The sequence below is a fragment of the Erinaceus europaeus genome, chromosome 17 (genome assembly GCF_950295315.1).
Source record: "Erinaceus europaeus chromosome 17, mEriEur2.1, whole genome shotgun sequence".
Lineage (NCBI taxonomy): Eukaryota > Metazoa > Chordata > Mammalia > Eulipotyphla > Erinaceidae > Erinaceus > Erinaceus europaeus.
Window position 1 is genome coordinate 3,823,533 of NC_080178.1, and position 15,953 is coordinate 3,839,485.

The following is a 15,953-nucleotide window of genomic DNA, read 5'->3' on the forward strand; positions in this document are numbered from 1 at the left end:
CCAGAGCCCTACTCAGCTCTGATTTATGGTGGTGCGGAGGATTGAACCTGGGACGGCAGAGCCTCAGGCAGGAAAGTCTTTTGCAGAACCATGATGCTGTCTCCCCGCCCTTCTGTTTTGGTTTTAAAGCCTGCAGGCTGAAAACTCCAGGCGCGAGGCTTCCGGTCCTTGCTGCCACTGAATGACATCTGCTGTGGGGAGGGTCGGGGACGCTTTAGTGCTCCCTGGACAGTGACCTGGGTGCTTGCCTTCCTCTCCCTTGCTAGGTTTGGAGAAGCCGGATGGGACATGTAGTAACGCCCAGAGGATCACTTGGAGCCTCTGGCATTAGAAGAATCAGCTGGAACTGTGGAGTTGTGTAGGCGCAAAGTCCCAGCAATAACCCTGGTGGCAATTTTTTTTTAATACTGTTTTGGGAGTCAGGCGGTAGCGCAGCGGGTTGGGCGCACATGGCGCAGAGCTCAGGGACCCGCATGGGGATCCCGGTTCCAGCCTCCGGCCCCCTACCAGCAGAGGTGGGGTCGTTTCACAGGCGGTGAAGCAGGTCTGCAGGTGTCGATCTTTCTCTCCCCCTCTCTGTCTTCCCCTCCTCTCTCCATTTCTCTCTGTCCTATCCAACAACAACAGCTATGACAACAATAACAACTGCAACAAGCGCAAGCAACAGCAAGGGCAATAAAATGGGAAAAATGGCCTCCAGGAGCAGCGAATTCGTAGTGCCGGCACTGAGCCCCAGCGATAACCCTGGAGACTAAAATAAATAAATAAGCAAACAATAGTTTTATGGGGTCTGGGTGGTAGTGAGGCAGGTTAAGCACACATGGCGTGAAGCACAAGGACTGGCCTCTGGCCCCCCACCAGCAGGGGGGTTGCTTCACAAGCGGTGAAGGAAGTCTGCAGGTGTCTGTCTTTCTCTCTGTCTTCCCCTCCTCTCTTCATTTCTCTCTGTCCTGTCCAACAACAACAACAGCAATAACAACAACAAGGAACAATAACAACAAGGGCAACAAAAGGGAAAAAAGCCTCCAGGAGCAGTGGATTCATTGTACAGGTTCTGAGCCCCAGAAATAACCCTGGAGGCAAATAAATAAATATTGTTTTATATGTGCATTTTTTGGTTTGCATCCAGGGTTATCATTGGGGCTGGGTGCCAGCACTATGAATCTACTGCTCCTGGTGGCAATTTTTCCCCGTTTTATTTAATAGGACAGAGAGAAATTCAGAGAGGAGAGGGAGACGAGAGAGGGAGAGAAATAGGGGGATGGGCAGTGGCACACTGGGTTACGTGCACACAGTATGAAGCGCAAGGATCTCTGTCCAAGCCCCTGGCAGGAAGGTCACTTCATAAGCGATGCAGCAGGTCTGCAGGTATCTCTCTGTCTCTCTCCCTCTCTATCTCCCCCCTCTTAATTCCTCTCTGTCCTGTCCAATAAAAGAAAGAAAGAATGAATGAATGAATGAATGAATGAATGAATGAAAGAAAAGGAAGAAAGGTGACTACCAGGAGCAATGGATTTGTAGTGCTGGCACTGCGCCCCAGCAATAACCCTGGAGGGAAAGAGAGAGAGAGACAGAGAGAAAGACAGAGAGAAACCTGCAGACCTTCTTCACTGTGAAGCATCCGCATTGCAGGTGGGGAGCAGGGGCTTAAACCAGGGTCCTTGAGCATAGCACTCAGTGCGCTTAACTGGACGCACCACCACCTTGGCCCTGCATTGCACTTTTCCTAAGAAAACATATTGCAAGCATCTTCCCAGATTTTTAAAATATATTTTTATTTATTCCCTTTTGTTGCCCTTGTTTCATTGTTGTAGTTATTGTTGTTGTTACTGATGTCATCGTTGTTGGATGGGACAGAGAGAAATGGAGAGAGGAGGGGAAGACAGAGAGGGGGAGAGAAAGATCGACACCTGCAGACCTGCTTCACCGCCTGTGAAGCGACCCCCCTGCAGGTGGGGAGCCAGAGGCTCGAACCGGGATCCTTACGTCAGTCCTTGCACTTTGAGCCGTGTGCGCTTAACCCACTGCGCTACCTCCCGACTCCCTTCCCAGATTTTAAAAACCAGATTATTTATTTGGGCTCCAGGATTATCGCTGTAGCTCGGTGCTGGCACTGTGAATCCACCAATTCTGGTGGCCTTTTTTCCTTTATTTTATTTGATAGGACAGAGAGAAATTGAGAGGATAGGGAGAGAGAGAGGAAAAGAAAAAGATATACACAGAGATGCTTCACCACTTGTGAAGCATCCCCAATACAGGTGGGGTGAGGGGACTTGAACCTGGGTCCTTGCACAGGTATTTACATATAGTACTGTATATGCTAACTAGGTGTGCCACTGCCATTTATTTATTTTGAGAGAGAAAATCAATATCTCGCTGGAACTCTGGGGGTGGAATTCAGGACCTCATGCTTTTGAGTTCTGTGCTCGATCTACCACCCGGCCACCTGTCAGAGTCCATCTGCACTGACTTCAGAAGACTTGAGGGTGGAGCCAGGAGATAGCTCACTGGGCGGAGCAGATGTCTTACCATGTACGAGGCCTCAGCACCACACTAGAGCACCGTGGACAGCACCGTGAGAATGCCATGGACAGTGGAGCAGTAGCATGGTGTTTCTCCTCTTCCCTCTGTCCTCTAAAATAAAGGAGAGGACTAGGCAGTGGCACACATGGTTGAGCACACATGTTACAATGTGCAAGGACCCAGGATCAAGCCCCCTGCAGAGGGAAAGCTTCTCGAGTGGTGGAGCAGTGCTGCAGGTATATAACAGAATCCCTCCCAATTTCTAGCTATCTCTAGCCAATAAATAAAGATAGTAAAAACTTCAAGAGAGAGAAGAATCAGAAGACTTGAGGATAAGAGGAAAATGACATCTCATGCCTGAGGCTTCAAAGTCCCAGGTTCAGTCCCCTGCACCATTTCTCTCCATTTCTCTCTGTCCTATCCAACAACAATGACAGCAATAGCAACAATAATAATAACAATAACAATGATAACAAGGGCAACAAAAGGGAAAAAATAGCCTCCAGGAGCAGTAGAACTGGAGTGCAGTAACTCTGGAGACTAATAAGTAAGTAAATAAACAAACAAACAAACAAAGATGACACATTGTTGGTGCAAGTCATGCCAGGATCACTAATGGCCTTTGTCTCTGATCTAGAAGTCTCCCGTCTTCTGCCAGCATCCCTGCCGTTGTGTTACTCTAAGTTGTTATTTGTGTGGTGATGCCAGCCAGCTCTGGCATGAGGGAAGAAGCTGGCAGAAGCAGAGATTTCTCTGGCAGGAAGGATGAGGCCCTCCTGGGAAAACCACGGGGAGCCCACAACACACGGGTTCACCAGTTTGCACAACCAGCCAAGCCCCAAATGGTCTTCCACCTACTTTCCGGTTCCGGGAGAGGCTGCTGCAGAAGAAGCGGGTTCAGGGGTTCCCTGGCTGACTCTCCCCGAGGAGGGGGCGCTCACACAACAGTGCTCGGCTTCATGTTCACCAGGCAAGGAGAAGAGGGCAGGGCATGTGATGCGGGTAAGGGCAGTGGCAGCCAGCGGGCCACCTTGCAGCTCAGCCCCTCCTGTGATGGGTGCGCCCACCCCACCTGCACCCAGACAGGAAGGGCGTGGGCTGCAGGCTGCTCTGAGCAGGTCTCCCTGTGCGGTTAGGGGGCTTTGCAGTCTCGGAGGGGTGTGTGTCCTGGAGATAAATGCTCACAGGAAACATAGGTTGACCAGCCATTACTCCTTGGGCTTCTTGCTTTAGTTTAGGTTTGCAACACTAAGGAAGGCCAGCAAATTCGAATCAGCTCCACTGCCCTGGGAAACTCTCCTGAACTTTACATGGGGGCTGAGCGGTGGCACACCTGGTTAAGTGCACATGTTATAGTATACAGGGACCTAGGTTCAAGTCCTTGCTCCCCATTTGCAGAGGGGAAACTTCACAGTGAAGCAGGTCTGCAAATGTCTCTCTGTCTCTCTCCCTCCCTATGTACCTCTTCCCTCTAAATTTCTCTGTCCTGTTGTTGAGGTGGTCTGGTGTCGGGCTGCACCGCGGAGAAGAGAGCGGACGTCCAGAGCAAAGGGGTACACAGATCTTTATTATAGGATGGGGGGAGGTTTGGTTCAGACCACGTGGAGCCAGCCAGCAATGGCCGACCACGGGGGGAGAGCAGGGAGCGAGACCTCAGAGAGGGAGAGCCGAGAGCCCAGAGAGAGCGAGGGGAGGGGTGAGGGGGCTTTTTATTGGGCGACAACCAGGGGTGACGTGTAGGGCCAGGATTGGTTGAAAGGGGGCACTCTAGGATTTAGCGAGGCATAGGAAAACCTGGGGGCGGAGCCAGGATTGGTTGAAAGGGGGCACTCTAGGATTTAGCGGGGCATAGAAAAACCTGGGGGCGGAGACTGCATCAGAATAAGTCCTCAGCAACATCTCCTCCTATCCCTTTATATCTAAATGGACACAGTAAAGAAAAATGGAGCATGCTTAAATGTTTTAGAGGAATGCCATGCTCAGGTGGGAAGATGTAGGACTTTCTGTGGAGGAGGGAAGGCTTAAATGGCTGCCAACCTTGTGAGATTTAAATGTCCTCCTGTGCTCAACCCCTCTTCAGAGAGAGAGACTTACCTGGAGAGACTCATCTCATAGGTTTAAGCGCAGCCTGCTCAACCATCTCTTCACAGTATCTCTACATCTTTTCTATCTTTCTATCTAGTAATTGCATAAGATGTACAAAGTCTATAAAAGACTATCATGGGGCAGAAACCTTTTGGACATAAGCCTAAATGACATAACAAAATAGGAAGGGACACGAAGGGGAGAAGTAAAAGTCAGTGGGGTGTGAAGGGAAGGATTGGTGTGTAAAGGAACATTCCCTGCTTGAGTGGGGAAAAGGGCAAGGGTACATAGTGAGGGGGCGGCAGGAGGCATGACCCACCAAACAGAGGGGCTATTTGGCATTGTATAGTCCTCAAGGCAACAGTCTGTAAAGTCTATGAATTACTCAGGATTAGTCTATGAAAAACCAGCAGCGTGAAGGGAAATAAGCTGCTTCAAAATTGTGTAAAATGTATATAGGGTATGTCAGAAAGTCCGATACAAGTCTCAGTCCGAAGTAGATGGCTAGGGGAGGAATTGGCAGGGGATGCAACGCTGCATGAGGGAGGTCAGCCGCTGGAATGTTGCTCTTTTGTAGATAGCTAGCTGGAACTGCCAACACGTAACAAGCAGGTCAGAAGCAGGAACGGTAACCAGGCATGAAGAAAGTTCTGTCCTTGGAATTCGTGTATCAGGTTCTTCAGATCACGTTGAGTGACATCTAGGGTTTCGGGGGGTGTGCCACGGTAGTCGTGCCATCTAGTGAGTGACGTCAGGGTGTGCAGGGGTTCAGATGGTTTTTCCGGGATTCCTGTGAAAGAAACACAAACAATCTGCTTCTCGTGGTTAATTTGAACTGGGAACAAGTTATAGGTTTGTTATAGTTGGTACCTCGATGATTATAATTGGTTTAGAATCTCTTTATGATTTATTAAAAGGTCATCTAATGTGACCTCCTGTAGCAGCCTCTACCGCAGGATCTTGAGACCAATTTTAGCTAAAATATGTATTTTAAACAGACTCAAATTGCTTAGAGAGTTAACGCATATTCGTGACAATGATTTTAACGTTTACAGTGCCAGATTGATGCCAGATCTGTTGTGGATTAATTTCCACAAGATAGTTTACAGGGCACCTTTGGGGGCCCTTCAAAGGTGTCCTGTATATAAAATTTATATAGTTTAGTTTTGGGAATGAATAGTCACGTTGAACATTTAGACTTTTACCTAAATAGTAAGTTACCTTAACAATTAATATTTACCTTGTCTGGTAAAAGTGTAGCTGTAGGGTTACACTTCTGACCGTTAAGTTAGTGTTACCAAACTTGAGACATACCCATAAACATTTAGTTATAACAAACTGGAGGAAAAAGAACTTTTGTTATAAAAACACATTATTTAAAAACAATTCTAAATCTGTCATTAGTCACACAGTTTAAGACTAAACACTTACATATATACCAATACTATATATAAAATTCAAAAGAGGGAGAAAGAAAAAAAATTTTTTGGAATGTTTCTGGACGTCTCCAGAAACTTTGGCTGCGTCCAGCATTTTTATATAAGGCCAATAACCTTTTAGAGTACTCCAAGCAGATGGGTCATGCAAAAAAAAAGAAAAAAAATTTTGTCATTTAACACACTCATTCACAAAAACAACTGGCCAGTTATAACATAAGACATACAGGGAAAGGGTAGGAGAGAGGTCTCTGTGAGCCAGATTTGCAGGTTCTGCCATGTCGTATTACGGGTCCTGGGATGTATCCTGCATCTGGTCCTCTTGTAGTATTTCTTGTTCTTCAGGAATAACAGCGCCATCCTGCGGGTATTGTCGGACATGGCGGGCAGGAACCCAGACAGGTTTAGAGAAATTTTGAGGGAAAATGCATGCGAAACCCCTTCCCATGGTCAATAATGGGTCAGGCCCTTTCCAAACTTTATCGAGTGGGTCTCTCCATTTCACCTTAATAGATGGGAGGGTAGATGGTGTTTGCCAGTGAAGAATAATAGGGGGTAAGGCTGAGTTATTGTAAATATTAAAGAGATTTAACGTAGTTAAGGCTTTTGTTAGCTGGATATTGGGGGGATATGTTCCTCCTTTATCTTTATTTAGTTGAGCCTTCAGTGTTTGATGGGCCCTTTCGACAATGCCTTGTCCCTGTGGATTGTAGGGAATGCCCGTGGTATGAGTAATATTCCAGAGGGAACAAAAATCTTTAAATTGTTTGCTTGAAAACATAGGTGCATTGTCTGTTTTCAAAAGTAATGGGACCCCCATAACGGCAAAACAAGAGAGCATATGGCTTACAAGCTTTTTAGCACTTTCTCCTGTCTGAGCTGTAGCCCACATAAATTTAGAAAAGGTATCAATTGAGACAAACACATATTTTTGTTTGCCAAAGTTTGGTATGTGGGTGACATCAATTTGCCAAATAGCATTAGCTTTTAAACCTCGGGGGTTAACCCCAAGGGTCTGGATAGCAGGTGTCTTTATGAGATTTGCACAAGAAGAGCATGTAGCAAGGATATGTTTTAACTGTGGTACAGGAACATCAGGGAATCGAGCTTGAAGGCCTTTAAGATTAACATGGGTTAGAGAGTGAAAATTAGCAGGATCAGAGACAGAGACTGGGAAAGTTCCTGTGGAGGCAAGGCGGTCAACTGCGGCATTCCCTTCGGACAGGGAACCAGGAAGAGGGCTGTGGGAACGAAGGTGTTGAATATACAGTGGTTGGGTTCGAGAACAGAGCATAGAGGCGATTTGAATCAAGAGAGGGGAAAGTGGGTTGTCATCAATTTTCACATACGAACGAGCAAGCCATGGAAGTAAGTTAACAGTATACACACTGTCAGAAAAAAGGTTGAAGGATTCTGGTACAGCTTTTAGTGCAAGAAAAACAGCATAAAGTTCTTTGTACTGAGGGGAATTATCAGGAAGCTCAGTAAAGAGAGGTTTAGGATATTGTTTGTCTGGGTAATATATAAGGGCAGCAGCTCCCCTTTTTCCGCCATCAGTAAAGATTGTAGGAGCAGAGGGAATGGGATCCCGAGAGAAAAGTTTAGGTGCTAGTAGAGGCAGAAGAGGTAAAGAAGCTATCAATTTATTAGAAGGAAAATGGTTATCTATTTGTCCTGGAAACCCCACGAAGCTTATGGCAAAGCGGGAATGATGGCGTATAAGCCACTCTGTATCTGTGAGAGAAAAGGGCAGAATGATTAAATCCGGTTCTTTCCCTAAGACCTGCACAGACCTATTTCTCCCTTGGCGAACCATGAATGCTAACGCATCTATCTCAGTGAGGAGTCTTGGAGCTCCTCCTACTGGTGTGTGAAGCCATTCGAGAACCCCATGGTCTTGCCACAGTGCCCCTACTACTGTGGGGGTGGAGTTGAAGATTAGAAGGTTTACTGGAGAGGAGGGGGAGAATCGAACAAGGTGCATGTCCTGGAGGGCCTGGTTAACCCTTTCCAGTGCCAAGGAGGCCTCGGGAGTTAACTTACGTTTTGAAGAGGGCTGTTTGTTTCCTTTCAACAGGTCAAACAGTGGTTGGAGGCAGCTTGTGGGCAGATAGAGATACTGCCTAAGCCAATTTAAATTTCCTAGAAAACTTTGTAAAGAAGCAAGAGTAAGGTTAGAAGGGAAGGTAACATTAGGTTTTAAGGGACGAATTTGCGTTAGAGAAATCTCTGAACCTAGGAAGGATATTGGAGGGATTAGCTGTATCTTCTCAGGGGCTACATTAAGGCCGCTTTTCTTTAATGCAGGAATGAGAAAATCACGTAAGGCATAGAGATCTGTATCTGATTTTCCCCATATTAAAATATCATCTGTATAATGAAAAATATTAAGGCCCTTATGAATATATGGGACAAGGGCAGATTTAACAGCCTCCTGACAAATTGTAGGACTATTGGCCATACCCTGGGGCAGCACCACCCATTCAAATCTGTCAGCGGGGCTGGCATTATTAATAGACGGAACAGAGAAGGCAAAACGTTTACAATCTCGCGGATGCAAGGGGATAGAGAAAAAACAATCTTGTATATCAATAGCTATGATTGGAATTCCCGTGGGAATTGCAGAAGCAAGAGGCAAACCCCTTTGGGGGGAGCCCCAGACCTGCATGGTTTTATTTACTGCACGGAGATCTTGAAGGAGGCGCCATTTTCCCGAGCGCTTTTTAATCACAAAGACAGGAGTATTCCATGGGCTTCGAGAATGACGAATGTGTCCCAAGGACAACTGCTCTCGGACGAGCTCTTTTAAAATTTTTAGCTTATCCCTAGGTAAAGGCCACTGTTCCACCCAGACAGGCTCATTAGAAAGCCAGCTTAAGCGGGGTGTTTGGCTACGAACAGTGGCATTTAGTATTGGGGGTGCTGAATAGACCTGGTATCGCGGGAATGAGTTTTACGCTCTGCAGAGGCGTCTGTGGATATCCTAACATTAAGACATTCCAGAAGATCCCTGCCCAGTAAGTTGGTGCTAATATTAGCTACCAAAGGGCGGAAGTGTCCAGTAGAACCTTCTGGGTCTTCCCACATAAGCGAGTCTCGTGTGCAAAATGCTCTTGTCATCCCTCCTATTCCATGTAAACTGGGTCCAGGGATGAGTTCCCAATCTTGGGGAACCTCTTCTTGCCTTAAAATCGTCTTTGCTGCCCCCGTGTCAATCAAAAATTTAAAAGGAATATTGCCAATCTTTACTGTCATAGAAGGGTGACCTTGTTCTAAAACAGGAGTGGTCCACAAAATCTCAGGCCCCGAATTTGTACCATTCAGGGGCGAACCATCTTTATGAAATTGGGACCAACAATCTCTCTTCCAATGAAACCCCTTACGACATTTTGGACAAACAGTACGTGGTCTCTGGCTCCCTGACTGAAAGCGGGGTTGCTCTGGCTGGAGGCGTGGTTTCCCTGACTGGAGGCGTGGTCGCAACTTATCAGGACATTGGTTACGCCAATGTCCTTGGCGACCGCACTGAAAGCAGGCCCCGTTTTGCTTACGTGGGGCAACTGCATAGACCTGCGTCGTAGCGGGTGTCCCATAATTGCCTGATGTAAGCTCCTGTGTCGCTAGAATCCAATTATCTGGGTGTAGGTGTTTAAGATTAAGGCATACCTGACGGAATTGTGGTGTCATGCCTTCCCAGACAATAGAGCGCAGGAGTAGTGTGCGGACGTCAGGATTATAAACCTTTCTCTCTAAGCTTCTCTTCACCCTTGAGATGAAGCTCGCCAATGACTCATCAGAGCCTTGGTGAAAAGAGTTAATGGGAGCTGATGGATCTACATCAGGTGTGGTCACCCTTTCCCATGCTTGTGTTGCACAGATGCGTACCTGTTCAAAATAACCAGTTGGAAACCTGGCTTCTGCCTGCTGAGCTCCAGATTCATAAGCTCCTGCTCCAAACAAAGCATCAGAATTCCATTCTATCTGTTTGTTACTATTTTCCTGCGATTGCCTAGAGCACTCATCGCGGAAACATGCCTGCCACTGAAGATAGAGAGGGTCTGGGAGTGCAGCACGAGCCAGTTCTTTCCAGTCTTGTGGTGTATTTAAATGCTGGTAAAAGCTTCTCAAAACGGACTTGGTCCATGGAGAGTGCATACCGTCCTCCCTGACTGCTTGCCTGAGCGTTCCAAGTTCTTTCGAGGAATATGGCTGCCACGGCTGAGGGTTTTGTTTAGAAGGGGCCAAGTTTACCGGGAATGTGTGGATTTGGTCCGGTGGCGCGGGAGAGGGAGCTACAGAAGTGGAAAGTTCAGTAGAAACTGCTGTAGTGGCTGCAGGGGAGACTAAACGCATATCTACGGGGACGGAGCTCCCGGGGTGGACTGCACATGGTTTAAAATCCTTAAATGCTGAAAAAATATCCTTTAGCTCTCGTATCTCTGCCACTAGATCTCTTAATGGTGATGTATCAGCAGGGGGCGGGGTCAGGGACGAGGAAGCCTCAGGCGGAGCTGAAACCATGGCAGCAGGGGCCGGGGGCGGGGTCAGGAAAATGGAAGCTGCAGGCGGAGCTGAAACTGGGACAGCAGGGGCAGGGGCGGGGTTCAGGAATGCAGAAGCTGCAGGCAGAGTTGAAACCGCGGAGGCAGGGGCCGTGGGCGAAGCTGAAACCGGGACGGAAGGGGCAGGGTTCAGGAACGCAGGTGGAGCTGAAACCGGGATGGAAGGGGCGGGGTTCAGGAACGCAGGCGCCTCAGGCGGAGCTGAAACGGAAGCTGAAACCGGGACGGAAGGGGCAGGGTTCAGGAACGCAGGCGTAGCTGAAACCGGGATGGAAGGGGCGGGGTTCAGGAATGCAGGCGCCTCAGGCGGAGCTGAAACGGAAGCTGAAACCGGGACGGAAGGGGCAGGGTTCAGGAACGCAGGCTGAGCTGAAACCTGAACGGCGGAAGGGGGTGGGGTCAGAGGAGGAGCGTCCGAACACGTGTGCGTGTCTGTGGGAACGGAATTCTTGGGTTTAGCCGCTGATCGCTTAGGATGTCTAAGTCTTAAGCACATGTGATTTAACTCTCGTACCTCAGCCTCAAGGTCACTTATCCTTATGGCATACCACGTTTTACATATCTTGAAAGTGGCGACCACAGTTAAAAAAATCCAAGGGGTAGCGAAAATTAAACCTTTTATGACAGCGGGAATCTGTCCCAGGTCAAGAAATAATGACTGGGACACCTCCTCATAAAACGAGAAATTTCCCATAGTGGAGGGAAACGCGGGGCCACAGAAGTGGGCGGATGCCACTTACCTGTGTCTGGGCGGTTTCGGAGACCTCAGGCCGGGCGTGGTGTGGGTACGGAACACGATGGGCGCCAGATGTTGTTGAGGTGGTCTGGTGTCGGGCTGCACCGCGGAGAAGAGAGCGGACGTCCAGAGCAAAGGGGTACACAGATCTTTATTATAGGATGGGGGGGAGGTTTGGTTCAGACCACGTGGAGCCAGCCAGCAATGGCCGACCACGGGGGGAGAGCAGGGAGCGAGACCTCAGAGAGGGAGAGCCGAGAGCCCAGAGAGAGCGAGGGGAGGGGTGAGGGGGCTTTTTATTGGGCGACAACCAGGGGTGACGTGTAGGGCCAGGATTGGTTGAAAGGGGGCACTCTAGGATTTAGCGAGGCATAGGAAAACCTGGGGGCGGAGCCAGGATTGGTTGAAAGGGGGCACTCTAGGATTTAGCGGGGCATAGAAAAACCTGGGGGCGGAGACTGCATCAGAATAAGTCCTCAGCAACACTGTCCTATCAAATAAAACAATAAAATTTATTAATTAAAAGAAGCAGCGTGGGTGTACAAAAAACAAAGCGCAGGGGGCCAGGAGATGGTGCAGTGGATAAAGCACTGGCCAGTCAAGCATGAGGTCCTGAGTTTGATCCTTGGCATTGCATGTGCCAGAGTGATGTCTGGTTCTTTCTTTTCTTCCTCTCAGCCCTGTCTCATAGATAAGTAAATAAATAAATAAATCTTCAAATAAATAAAGGCAAAACCAAGAAATAACATCCTGATGCTGGGACAGAGACACTTTCTATTCAACTAGCTTCCTTTAAAAGACTAGTCATGGGGATGAGGAAGACTCACCCAACAGAGTGTACTTCCCCAAGTGGAGGAGCTGTGCTCTCTCTCCCTCTCTGCCTCTCACCCGCTGTCTGAAAACAAACAGAAGTGCCATGGGAGCAGTGGAATCCTGCAGGCACAAAGCCCCAATGAAGCCCAGGAGGCAAGAAAGAGAAAAAAATAATCCTCATCACAGCTGTGATCAAGCCACAGTCCTGGCAGACAGCTCTGGAACATGTCACTTGGTGACAGTAGAAGTTTTTTTTTTTTTTTTTTTTGCCTCCAGGGTTATTGCTGGGGTTTGGGGCCTGCACCACGAATCCACTGCTCCTTTTTTTTTTTTTTTTTTTTTTTTTTGCTGGAGGCTTTTTTTTTTTTCTTTTGTTGCCCTTGTTGTTTTATCCTTGTTATGTTTATTATGGTCACTATTATTGTTGTTGGATAGGACAGAGAGAAACGGAGAGAGGAGGGGAAGACAGAGAGGGGGAGAGAAAGACAGACACCTTCAGACCAGCTTCAGACCACCTGTGAAGCGACTCCCCTGCAGGTGGGGAGCCTGGGGCTCGAACTGGAATCCTTACGCCAGTCCTTACACTTTGTGCCACCTGTGCTTAACCCGCTGCACTACCGTCCGACCCCCAAAGTGCTGAACTCTTAAGCATGATGCTCCAAGTTATGCATGTGAATCTCTGGCTCTCTCTCTCTCTCTCTCTCTCTTTCTCTCATCTCCGGTTGTTGGAGCTTGGTGCTGGCACTATGAATCCCTACTCCTGGCATCCATTCCACCCCCCTTTTTTTCTTTTTTATTCGCTAGGACAGAGAGAAACTGAGAGAGGAGGGGAAGACAGAGAGTGAGAGATAAAAATAGGCATCTGCAGACCTGCTTCATCACTTGTGAAACATCCTCCCTGCAGGTGGGGTGCAGGGGGCAGGGGTGCTCCAAGCCAGGTCCTTGTGCTTCATACTGTGTGTATTTAACCGGGTCCACTATGGCCCAGTCCCCTCTCTCTATCTCTGCCTCTCCCTCTCTCAAAGACAAATAAATCTTGAAGCCAGGTCAATCAACAGAGCACACACATTACTGTGTGAGGACTTGGCCTCAAGTCCGCAGTCCCCATGGGGCAGGAACGGTGCAGTTGTGCTGGCACTGAGCCCTCGTGTTAACCCTGATGGAAAAAGAAAAAAATAATATTTATGATAATGATGAAGATGATGATGGCCACCAGGGTTATCACTGGGGCTCAGTGTCTGTACAACTTCACTGTTCCTGGTGGCCATTGACAGAGGGTAAGAGACAAAATGAGACAGAGATGGGGTAGTGGAGGGCCGAGCAGTGGCACACTCACTCAAGCTCACCTAGTGCTATGAGCAAGGAGCGAGGATTCTGGTTCAAGCTCCCGACTCCCCACCTGCAGGGAAGGGCACTTCATTAGCGGTGAAGCACATCTGCAGGTGTCTCTCTCTCCCTCTCTGTCTCCCTCCCCTATTTCTCTCTGTCCTGTCAAATAAAAGGAAAAAAATTAAGTAGTGGGCTGAGGAAATAGCATAATGGTTATATAAAAAGACTTCCAAATCTGAGGCTTTGATGTCCCAAGTTTGATCCCCAGCACCACCTAAGCCAGAGATCAACAGTCCTCTGGTAAAAATTAAATTAAGGGGGAGTCGGGTGGTGGCGCAGCGGGTTAAGCACATGTGGCATGAAGCGCAAGGACCCATGTAAGGATCCTGGTTCGAGCTCCGGCTCTCCACCTGTAGGGGAGTCGCTTCACTGGCGGTGAAGCAGTTCTGCAGGTGTCTGTCTTTCTCTCCCTCTCTGTCTTCCCCTCCTCTCTCCATTTCTCTCTGTCCTATCCAACAACAACAATAAATACCAACAACAAAACAACAAGGGCAACCAAAGGGAATAAAAAAATTAAATTAAGGGGCCAGATGGTGGTGTACATGTGACAGTTCACAAGGACCTGGATTCAAGCCCCCATCCTGATGCAAAGGGGAAAAGCTTTGTGAGTGGTGAAGCAGAGCTGCAGGTATCTGTCTGTTTTTCTCCCTCTCTATCTCCCTCTTCCTTTTGATTTCCATCTCTATACAGTAAATAAAGATGGTAAAAAATTTTAAAAATAAAAATAAAGTAGATCCAGGGATATATCATGATGGTTATGTGACAGACTTTAATGTCTGTGAGGCTTAAAGTTCCAAGGCTCAGTTCCCAGCTCCACCATAAGCCAGAGTAGAACAGTGAGCTGGTAATAATAACAATAGTAAATAATAATAATAATATGCAACTACGTGAAAAAATGCTGGGGCATAAAATTAATATTGTTTGTTCATGTATTTAGAGAGATAGAGACAGAAGCAGAGAGAGGGAGTGAAAGAGACCACAGCACCAAAAACTCCTTCAGCGCAATGGGGCCAGGCTCCAACCTGTGTCGAGCACATGGCAAGGCAACGCACTGTCCAAGTGAGCCTTTCACCAGTCCGAATTCATCATCATCATCATTATTATTGTTATTGTTATTATTTGCCTCCAGGGTTATCACTGGGGCTCGGTGCCTGCACTACAAATCCACAGCTCCTGGAGGTCTTTTTTTTTTTTTTTCTTTCCTATTGTTGTTGCTGCTGTTGTCAGGTAGGATAGAGAGAAATAGAGAGAGGAAGGGAAGACAGAGAGGAGGAGAGAAAGACAGACACTTGCAGACCTGCTTCACCTCCTGCAAAGCAACCCCTGGACAGGTTGGGAGCCTGGAGCTCAAATATCGATCCTTGAACCGGTCTTTGCGCTTCACACTATGTGAGCTTAATCCAGTCCCTAATCTTTTGTTGTTGTTAAGAAAAGAAAAATCTGGGAGCCTGGCAGTGGTGCAGCAGGTAAGTGCAGCAGGTTAAGAGCTGGTCCTTGCGAAGCACAAGGACCAGCTCACGGATCAAGGTTCAAGCCCCCAGCTTCCCCCCCCCTGCAGGGGGGTTGCTTTGCAAGCAGTAAAGCAGGTCTGCAGGTGTCTTTCTCTCCTCCTCTCTAGCTTCTCCTTCTCTCTCAATTTCTCTCTGTCCTATCCAACAACAACAACAGCAATGATAAAACCAATAACAAGAACAACAAGGGCAACAAAAGTGGGAAAAATGGCCTCCAGGAGCAGTGGAGGCAATGAGCTCCAGCAAAAGCCTTGGAGGTGAGAGAGAAAGAAAGAAAGGAAGGAAGGAAGAAAGAAAGGGAGAGAAAGAAAAGCCTACTAAACAAGCAGCAAAGAGAAAAAGATCTCAAATCAGTCATTTAACCTTCTACCTTAAAAATACTGGCAAAGCCCTGGGGGAACACTCAGTGTGTGGAGCAGAGGACTTGCAGGTCTGAGGCTCCAGGCTGGATCCTGGCACCACTGTGTCAGAGCTGAGCTGTGTTCTCTCTCCTCTCTCCTCTTGTAATACAGCACCAGGAAAAGAACACAGAGCATGGTGCACGCACAATATCACCACTGAGTGACTTTCCTGGAAAGCCCCTCAGTCTTCAATGCAGAGAGAGAGGGAGAGACGAGAGAGGAGAAACACCGTTACCTGCATCACCATCTACAGAGCTCCCCGTTGATACCCATGATGCTTCCAGGGCTCAAGCCAAGCATTTTTGGTTTTGTTGTTATTGTTCACAGACAGCAAGGTTTGAACTCTACTTGGTGAGCTACTCTTGGTGTTCCTGACTCTCTTGTAAACACATTTTTTTGAAATTATCTTTCTATTAACATGGAAGGAAAGAGAGAGAGAGAAGAGAGAGATCCAAAGCATCACTCCGGCACATGTGATGCCAAACATCAAACCCAGA

The 15,953-nt window shown here is 47.8% G+C and overlaps 1 protein-coding gene across 1 annotated transcript in view; it reads right to left on the reverse strand.

Moving 5' to 3' along the window:
- Positions 1-15,953, reverse strand: part of PCNX3 (pecanex 3) — a 108,082-nt gene that overhangs the window by 86,540 nt on the left and 5,589 nt on the right. The gene's annotated exons all lie outside the window — the stretch shown is intronic.